This window comes from Canis lupus, chromosome 29, assembly GCF_048164855.1.
Source record: "Canis lupus baileyi chromosome 29, mCanLup2.hap1, whole genome shotgun sequence".
NCBI classification, from domain to species: domain Eukaryota; kingdom Metazoa; phylum Chordata; class Mammalia; order Carnivora; family Canidae; genus Canis; species Canis lupus.
In genome coordinates this window covers 10,030,952-10,041,281 of record NC_132866.1, presented here as the reverse complement: position 1 = coordinate 10,041,281, position 10,330 = coordinate 10,030,952, and positions in this window count along the sequence as shown.

Genomic DNA, 10,330 nt, shown 5'->3' with positions numbered 1-10,330 from the left:
CCATGAGCTGAGAAGGGAACCCCGAGCTCAGGAAGAGGAAACTTTTGCCACATGCACATGACACTTGGGTGCTACACTTGGTGGCCCGGGAGGCCTGTGCAAAGTGGATGCAGAGAGCAGCTCGCCTGGGCCCCCTCTTCAGCAACAACCCCATAAGATCAAAGCTCAGCACGCTAACTTGGTTTTTCTTTTAACCTAATACAAACAAATACTTTGATAGCCACGAAAGTGAAAAGGGCCTTATCTGCGTTACCCCTAATGGCATGGCTTATCTCCCTCCCCGTGTGAGACCCCACATTCCAGAAGACACTGCAGAATGGATGGGTGACACCGCTGCCTTCAGCAGCTGTTTGGAGGGTCTCAGTGGCCTCCCCCGGACGCACCCTAGGCCTTGTTACAGCTGTCCAGGAAAGAGCATCCATTGTTTCCAGCTAAACTGTGATAAATGGAGTCACAACTAGGGTCATTCCAGCATTTGTCTTCCTCCAAGCTCTTTTGTCACCCACAGTAAAACGTTCATCATTGTAGCTCCTGGTCACTTCGTGAGCTTATGCTTCCAATCACTCAAGAGAAAAACTAGAGGTTGCGTGCCCTGTGCTGTAATTCTCCAAGGCATGCATTTTAATTAGGTACGCTGTGAGGCTGGCAGGGTCTGAGAAGACCTCTCTGCATTCATTCTTCCCATAGCTGGAGTGTTCTCTGCTTGTTGCATATAAAAATGTCAAGAAAAATGACACAGAAAAGGAAGGTGATTGGTAATGTGCATGTGATGGCATTTCACTCTGGGTGTGTGTATGCGTGTGTGTGCACGTGTGTGTTTAAAAATGAGAATGGTGAAGAGATCGACGGCACTGGAGCAGGAAGCAGACTTTTTAAAGGACCTGCAGAGGCAGAGAAGACATCTCCAGTTTGGGCCATTCAACATTCATTCACCTTCCGTATCAGTCCCCAGATTCTTCTGGAAATGCAGCCTCTTCCCATTTTCAGCCTCTGGACCTTCAGGCGAAGTTGCCTCTACCCGTGTACTGAGGAGAGGCAGGCAACGAGGGCCTAAGTCAAAGCATCGCATTCCCCCAGGGACACATGGCCCGGGTAGGGCCACCAAAACAGTGAGTCCTGCCGGTGTCCTGGAGGGAACTCCTCCTTTCACGGCTGGACTTAAACAACGGAGAATGTGCGTCGAGGCTGGTGACAGCCTTTCTGCTGCTGCTTGGAGTCTGAACATAAAGTCAGCTCTACGAAGAGCAGAACTGAGTGATGAAGAGGAACTAGGGCTTCATAGCATCACCATATCAAGCCCTGGATCAAGCCATATCTGAAGCTTACTTTCTCACCGTTCACTTGAGGGGCCAGTAGATTCCTTTCACTGATTTTTCAGTTACTTATAAACAGAACATCTCTTATTAGGTAGACAAGGCGTCTCTTCAGTTTTTTAATAATACTTTGTCACATTTTATGGGCCTATCACAGATTTATGAATATGGGATTAGTTAAGTTCTCAGGGTATTTCATGAACATCAGGGTTGAGTCTTCCATCAGAGAATTAGTCATTCTTCCCTTGTTTTGTTCTTTACTAATTAACAATCTTGCAGTTAGGAAAGCTACACTAGTCTTTTAGCTACACTAACAGACTGTCCAACTGAAAGTGGCTTAAATTATTAGTTTCATATAACAATATGGGAAACTGAAGGTTTAGCCTCCCCAGAATTAGTTAGGTGGCTCAACACCACCACCAAACACCCCAGTTCTTTCTACCCTGTCATCCTCACATGTTGGTGGGTCCCCCCTCAAGGTCACAAGATGATTGCTTCAGCACCAGACATCGTGTCCTCACATGACAGTGCTCCATCCAAGCAAGAAGGAAGAGGGTAGGAACAAAGGCACTTTCTCATCATAATGCTCCCTACCTTTGATCAGGAAGGAAATCTTTCCCAAAATTGCTCCCCTAACGCCCCATTATTGGCTAGGATGGGGTTGCAGTCCCCCATACATGACTCATCAGCAAAGAAGGATGGAATTTCCATGGATGGCTCTGACCAAGCTTAATTGGTCTAAGCCTTATTGAGGAAAAAGGGACATCAGTTCTTTGGAGACCTCTACCACGCCGGCCTCATCAATCCACCTTCTCTGAACCAAGACTAATATTAGATTATAAGAAGAAAAAAATACCAGGCAGGTGAATTCCAATTTTACCTAAGCCAGGCTCAGTGTTTTTCCTTGCCCTTAAAATCAGATCAGAATAAGCCGGAGGGAAAGGCACCAATGTTAAAAAAAAAAAAAAAAAAAAAAAAAACTATATTTGGATCCCCTAGAGTGGGAAGGGATGAGTGAAGCCACAGGGCTGGGCCTGGCCTATGCATGATTTCACCTGCCCCCGGCAATGAATTCTAAAAATACAGACCTTTGACTGTCATGGATTTTAAATAGCAACTCCACATATATAATCTCCACTCTTTCCTTCCTACAGATTAATTTTTCATGACCAGGAAGGAATGACAGATACATTTTGCGTTAGCAGAACAAGTGAGGCTGACATTTGGAATCTTGGAGCGAGCATTTCCTGGTTATGTGGCCTGGGATGAGCTGGCTTGCCCCTCTGTGCCTCAGTTTCCTTACCTATAAGAAAAACATGTTAGTCATGTCTGCCTCCTCCATGAGGGTGCCCAATGGACACGAGTCGAATTTGGTCCTTCCCAATGATCAGGATCTTTTGGGTAAATATCAGTAGCCTCCAATGATTGGACGTAGGTGGGCTATGTTCTCCTCCCCATGACTTCCCTTCCAGCTTACAACGGAAACTAATTCCAGACCAAATCTGCTCTACACACAGACATTTATTAGAAAACTGGCACAAAAATGGTCTCCTGTTTTGTGAGCATGAGGACATCTCAGCAGTCCCCCTTTTAGGTGCTTCAATCCCACTTGCATGAAGGGCTGATGTCACTCAAGGTCAATGTTTCAAATATTCAAGCTTTGGACGTGGGCAATAAAGATCCTCCGAAGCATTGGCTGGACTGGGCTGGTTCCACATCAAGCCCGGGGCATCATTCCAAAGGGTATAGACTGTTGGACTCCCTGTGCATTCTTCTACGTGCTCACACAAGTGGGGATGTGTTGGCTTCATGCTGCAGGCCAATCCCCATACAGCGGGGACAAATGGAAAGTCATTTTCCTCACCTGTTACGCTAGTGACAAAAGCCCCTGGTTTTGATTGCAGGTGTACGGCTGAAGCCCTGCAGCTGGTACGTTGCCAGAGCGCCCTTTGGAATAATGTTTCAGATACGAGCTGATCACCTGCAGGGGTACCTTCCCGAGTGGAGCAGCTGATTGCGCCTCGAGCAAAGGTTCCATCTACCTGGGGCACACATTCAGACCTAATAGTCTAGGCTGAAGCACTGTAAGCCTTGTTGGAGACCACAGAGGATTCCTGGCTAATGGGCCCACAGCTGGCAGCACACAGACAGCAAGCGAGCAAGGAGGGAGGCAGGACAAAGCAAGAGGCAGGATTCCATAACCAACCTGGAGCCTAGTTGAGGTCCTTGTCTTCTGGCCACTTTGTGATGTCTTGAACAGCAGCATTAATTATATTATTATAGCATATTAATTATATGCTCCTCCTCCTTGAAAACCATCTCAAGCCCCCTCCTTAGCTTCTCACTCTCCCAGTGTGATCCAGCCCTCTTTCGGACTCTAGCCCCCACTACCCAATGTCAATCAGATACCTACCTGTGCCCTTGTTGGCATTATTCCCTCTACCCTGGATGCCCTCTCCACTCTCCTACCACAAGTCGGCTTAGTCTTTGGAAACCACCTCCTCCATGGAGGCTTCCCTGATCACACAGCCAAGGCAATGTTGAGGGCACAGACTCTGAAGGGAGGCTGCATGGGATTAAATCCTGGTTTATGACATATAGCTGCCGTCTGACGTTACCTCTCTGCCTTTGGTTTCATCATCAGTAAAATCGGCAAGATGAACAGAGTCCCGGGGGTTCATATGAGACCATACATGTGAAATGCTTTGCATGGTCACTGGCAAGCAGTAAGAGCCCAGGACATGTTAGGTATGACTCAGAAGAAAAGCCAAAACTGAATTCCTACTCCTTCTCGCTTGAGGGAATTGTCCCTGCTGGCCTGTGTTCCTGACCCTCTCCTCTCCCCCTTTCTCTCTCCACAGATGATATTTTCTGTCAACTTACTGATATGCACTTTTTTCAGCTCAGAAGGAAATCAGAAATGAAATACATACATATTTATAAACCACAATAATCCTATTGGATGTCATCATGACTCTACGATCAAAAGACATTGTAGGCCTTCCTCTCTATTATGACCCATCCAGTGCAAATATAAACTCTGAAAGTTGTCCTTGCTCACTTCTAGAAATGGGACTCTCCAACTTTGATGAGCCCATGACAGCATAGGAGGTGATTGAGGAATTCAGGAACCAGGCTACGTGACTTCAGACCCAGCACTCCATGTCTGTGTGTCTCAGTTTCCTCATCGCCAAACTTGAAATTAGGATAGAAAGGGTTTTAATGAAATGCAAGTACTCATAGAGTTTCTAGAAGGGCGCCTGGCTGGCGTGGATACCATTCACTAGATCTACTGGCCATTATCATCCATGGAAATCCTCCTATAGCGAAGCCAAGGTACAACATGCAACAGTGGAGAAAATTCTAGAGAAGGAGTTGGGAGCATCTCAGACAAAGTCTTATCTTGGGGGCAGCCCAGGTGGCTCAGCGGTTTAGTGCCACCTTCAGCCCAGAGCCTGATCGTGAAGACCCCGGATCAAATCCCATGTCAGGCTCCCTGCATGGAGCCTGCTTCTCCATCTCTCTCTCTCTCTCTCTCTGTCTCTCCATCACCCACCCCCCGTCTCTCATGAATAAATAAATAAAATCTTTAAAAAAATAAAAAGTCTTATCTTGGCTATCAACTCGCTCCATCGTGGAGCAAGTCACCTTGGCCTTCCTAGACCTAAATGTCTATTGCCATGTGTCAAGAGCTGTGAAGGGTCTGAGATGTCACCCCAGCTGCAAGCTGACTCATTAGCCTGCCACCAGTTCACGAATGTTGGAAGGAGACACGAGACTCCTGGGTCAGAGCCTAAGGATGCTATTGTTCCCGGCACAGCAGGCGGGAGAGCTGTGGATGGGCTGCCAGCAAGCTGCCTGACCTGCGAGGTGGACATTATCATTATTTTACCGGACAGCAAACGAACTTACCTTCTGCTCCAGAGGACAACACTACCTCCAGCCTCCAAGGCTATCTGCTGGACAAACACCCTTGAGAAGATAGTCTGAAACCAGAACTCTCAGTGGCCATGCTCACAGATGTGCGGAAACACCAGAGACCCATGGAGAATACACCCATTTCTTCCTGCCTCCTCTCAAGCTCTACTTGGGCTCACCATCCTGCCTTTCAGAACACTTCCTCTTGACATTCATGTTTTTCTTCATGAGACTCCTCACATCCTATTAACTTCCTTTCCCTTCCCACTACTTCCACCTGCGTGACCTCTACCCTGAAACTGGAGCGGGCACTACTCATGGTCTCTCTTCCCAATCCACCTTCCTCTACATCACTTTCTGGGAACATAGCTCTGATTGCATCATGACCCTGACCGAACACTGCCCGTGGCTCCCCTCTGCCTCCTGACCTAAGTGCCAACTGCCCCAACATGCTGCATGTTGTCTATGTGTCTCTGTTTCCTCATCGCCAAACTTGAAATTAGGATAGAAAGGGTTTTAATGAAATGCAAGTGCTCATAGAGCTTCTAGAAGGGCACCTGGCTGGCATGGATACCATTCACTAGATCTACTGGCCATTATCATCCATGGAAATCCTCCTATAGTGAAGCCTTGTTCAGTAGTGGCGATCCTAAGGAGAGAGAGATTCTTATTTCTTATTCATTTTCTTACTCATTTTTCCAGCACTTAGCAAAAAATTCATGTACAATAAATTGCATAATGGACCTCCTAGCTCTCTCGTCTTTAGATTCAAAAGACATAAGTGTCCTGTAAGCATGGGATCAATTAGAGAAAAATAGCAAACAGGAAAAAGCCATTAAACCACAGATTTCCCTTTTTTGTAGTTTTGTTGTTGTTGTTGTTCTTCTTCTTCTTCTTCTTCTTGTTTAGTGTTGGGGAGATGGCTGTATCTTAGGTTTCTGATAATTTATTTATCATTAGCTACAGCAACCTTTGTCCAATCAAAATCTCCCCTGAGACACCCTCAAAATGTAGGGCTGCTCCACATCCAAGGGTCAAGGGACTCGCATGGCTTCTGGTGAGGGAAGAGGGCAGCTCCCCAGTACTCCTCAGCCCGGAGAACTGAAACCCTACACTCAAAGGAAAGGTGCCTCATAAGTGGCCTAAACATAGCACATTTGGTCTGACAAGTATGATTGTACTTCAGGGGTAATAGGACAGAGCATTTTAATTCAGGGCTGCTCTTTTGTAAAATGCAAGACATATGGAGTGCAGAGAGGAGCTCCAAGGGAAGCCAGGGCCGGTCTTTCCAAACAGTCTCCGCCGCCCAAGAGAGGGGTGACCCCGCAACCCCCGTTGATCCCGCTCCCTGGCGTCAGCTCACACATCCCTGAAGAGTCCATTTCAAGTAATGGGCACTCCCCCCACCACCCCCCGACCCCCGAAAGACCCTCTGCAGTGCGCATCCCATGTTGCTCCGAATCTTCTGGGCTTCCTGGAATTTCTCTGAGCCATTTCAGGTTCTTCGGGAATCATCTTCAAACATCACACCTTGACATCCCAGCTTCGGGAGAGAGGGGCCTGCATCTGGCTCTCCTCCCCGGCCCGAGGCTTGGCCTGCCACCCTGCAGCTGGCCAGCAGCTCCTGGCTGGGGAAGGACCAGCCGCCCAGCTGTTCCCCGCTCCCTCACCCCCCCCCCCCATCAACACCAGAGAAACCCCTGATCGGGGGAGGAGGGGGGCAGGGAGGGGCTCAAGCAGGGCTGGGCTGGGCTGGAGCCAGCTCGCCCCAGTCCAGGAGAGCGCACCCTGTGTCTCTGTCCAGTGTCCCATGACGTCACGTTGGGAACCCAAAGTCCCTCAGGGCCAGGGTATTTACACCACGGAAATGGGCAGGCCCTGCAGATGGGGCCTCTGTGCACCCCCGTCAGAGCCACTGGTCGGGCACTTCCCAGCACGCCCCCATCCAGCTGATAACCAGCCCCAGGCTTCTCTCATCTCTGCTTGTCGCCGCGGATCAATAGAAACTCCAACAGCCCACGAGTCCTCTTACAGTAACCCCTTCGTGGAGTCCAACTAATTCAAGAAGCACGGCCCCTCCCGTGGAGAGCTCGGCCGCCTTCCTTTTATCAAGCTCCGTCCTCTAGAACCATCTCTCATTTCATCCATTAAGGAAGGCACTTCCTAAGCCTTTCCCCCTCAGAATGGGCAATAAAACACCCGGGTCTTTATTGCTGTCTCTCTCCAGGCCCCCTTGAAATTACATTTTCCAGTCTACAGACATCTCCTCCGCCCCGAGGAAGCCCGGGAGAGAGGGGCCAGGTTTGATCGGGTTTCACCCTGTATTTTCGTTTGCAGTCTTGCGTGGACTCACATTCGAGAACGACTAGGCTTTACCTCTGCTAAAAATCTGCATGTTTTTGTAAGGGCTTGTGTGGAGCCTTTCAGGAGGTTGCGTGGCTTTGTGGATTCCCGGTTTCTGCAGCTCCCTCGCGGCCTGGGGGAGGCGCGCTCCTCTGTGCAGATCAAGGACACCCACCAAGGTGTGGTGTGTCCCTACGGGTCATCGTCTGTACCTGGGAGCACGCCAGTCCGGGATTGTGCCTTCTTTCTCACCACGGAGAAATAGAAGCACCAAGTGACAAACAGGCAGGACACCACCCATGGGAGGCCCTCAACCGACTGTCATCAGTACCTAATGGAGCCTCCAGAAAGACTCAAACCGACTACCAGTGAATTCACGGCCGGGTGGGAGACCATACCCATCTGTCACCGGTGCTTGCCTGGAACGAGGATGTCCCCTTTTACTTGTTGTGATACCGAAGTCCAGCATTCCACCTGGGTCTTACCGAGCAAAGTGGTCCTTAGCCCCTTGCCACCCCTCTCCATGGCTCCTCACCAGTCTGATCTCTACAAAGGATTGTCCATAAAGACTGGTATGCACACTTTTTTTTTTTTGGTAAGATTTTATTTATTTACTCATGACACACAGAGAGAGGCAGAGAAGGCAGAGGGAGAAGCAGGCTCCCTGCAGGGAGACCGATGCGGGACTCGATCTCAGGACCCCAGGATCACGACCCTGAGCTGAAGTCAGATGCTCAACCACTGAGTGACCCAGGCGTCCCAGGATGCACACTTCTTAATAGGAAACTCCTGATGACCAAAAATCTTTCACAGCCCTTAGCAGTGGAGCAAAGCAGGCACACTTTGGTCACTGTGACAGGCAGGTGGGATGGACAAAAGAGAACAGGTTTAGGAGCCGGGCACCTCCCTGCCCCTCAAGTCACAACTATCACCTTCTCCAGCTCCACGTGTGATCCACTCCCATGAAAGGCACCACGTGGTGAAAATTGTATCTGCCCTAGCAGGGAGGAAATGGAGTGTGAGCTTCAGTTCATTACAAACATGTCTCCATGCTTCGGGGTCAGAAGGAAACCCCTAGGATCATCTTCAACATTTTTCCAACCAGCAGACCAGTCTTGATTGCTAAGCAGAAGTATCCTTGGCTGGAATGGAGAGAGAGCGAAGGCGGCTGGAGTATGCGTGTGCACACGTGTATGTGTGTGTACCTGTGTGGGCATGCAAGCAGATAGACTCTGGTGCCAAGGCAGGGAGCCCATGGGTAGGCATGACCCAACAAGGTTGAGCTGATGGGTGGATTGAAAGAGACAAAGGTCACTCGTTCCCCCATGAGCGATCAGAAGTTCCAGCTGCGTCACTAACTGGAAGAGGTTAGGAACCTCTAACACAGTGAAAGCCGCAGCGAAATGATCCTAAGCTTTGCTGGAAGCCAGCTTTTCAGTAAAACCTCGCATACAAATTTGTCTCTGAACAGTATCCAGCCCCGTTTTTTCCATTCAAAGAATTTTCAAATCCATTTCCTTTTGCAAACATCGTTTGAATGGGTGCATCGTGTGGGTATTATGCTGGTGGCCACACTTTCTGGGCGTGTGTGTGTGCGTGCGCATGCGCGCATGCGTGCACGTGTATGTGTTTAATCATGATGCTTGCCCTTTTCTGTGTTTAAGGCAACCTTTTACGGGCATAAGTACACAAGCCAAGTCACAATTTGGCAGCCCTGAGGAACAGCTTAGTACCATAATGTACCCACCCAACTCAATTTTGCACCAGAAAAAAATATCTCTATACTTGGTGCAGAGCTTTGGGATGAAAGCAGGAATTTTTCTGACCCAGAGTACAATATCAGAAACATAGTGGCAAGGACCCAGGGGAGAGCACAGATACAGAAACTCAGTTGATCATCCTCAGTTATTAAAAGAAAGAAAAGGAAAGGAGAGGAAAGGAAAGGAAAGGAAAGAAAAGAAAAGGAAAGGAAAGGAAAGGAAAGGAAAGGAAAGGAAAGGAAAGGAAAGGAAAGGAAAGGAAAGGAAAGGAAAGGAGAAAGAAAGAAAGAAAGAAAGAAAGAAAGAAAGAAAGAAAGAAAGAAAGAAAGAAAGAAAGAAAGAAAGAAAGAAAGAAGAAAAAAAAAAGATAATGGCCAAAGGAAAACTCCAGGCCCCACATACTCGTTGTTATAAAACTACATTAAAGGAGGGGTGGGGGGTCACCTGGGTGGCTCGGTCAGTTAAGTGTCCAACTCTCGGTTTTGGCTGCGTCATGATCTCACAGTCAGGGGATCAAGCCCCTCATCCAGTTCTGTACCCAGCAGAGTCTGCCTCAGATCCCATCTCCCTCTCCTCCCCATTCTCTGACTCTCTCTCAGATAAATAAATAAATAAAATCTTCAAAAAAAAAAAAAAAAAAGATGTGAAAGAATTTTGTCAACAGAGTTGCAGTTTTTAAGAGCTGTGGCCAGGGCCCTGGCAGTCTTCTGTCCGTGGCAGTTATGGCAAGAGTTACTCCGTGTGACGGCGGAAAGAGACTCCCAAACTGTTGAGACCACAGTGGCTGCCTCTGGAGAGAAAGGTGGGAATGATCTGGAGGGGGATGCAAGGTCTCCTCTGGGTGCTGGCACTGTTCTATTTCTGGACCCAGGTGGTTCTGACACCACAAATTCAAGTGTCTGCTTTGTAGAAATTCGCCTGTTCTGTGCACACTCCTGCAACAGCGTTACCTTTCTTTTCTAATTTGTCTTGTTTTTAATTGTTCGGTCCCATCCC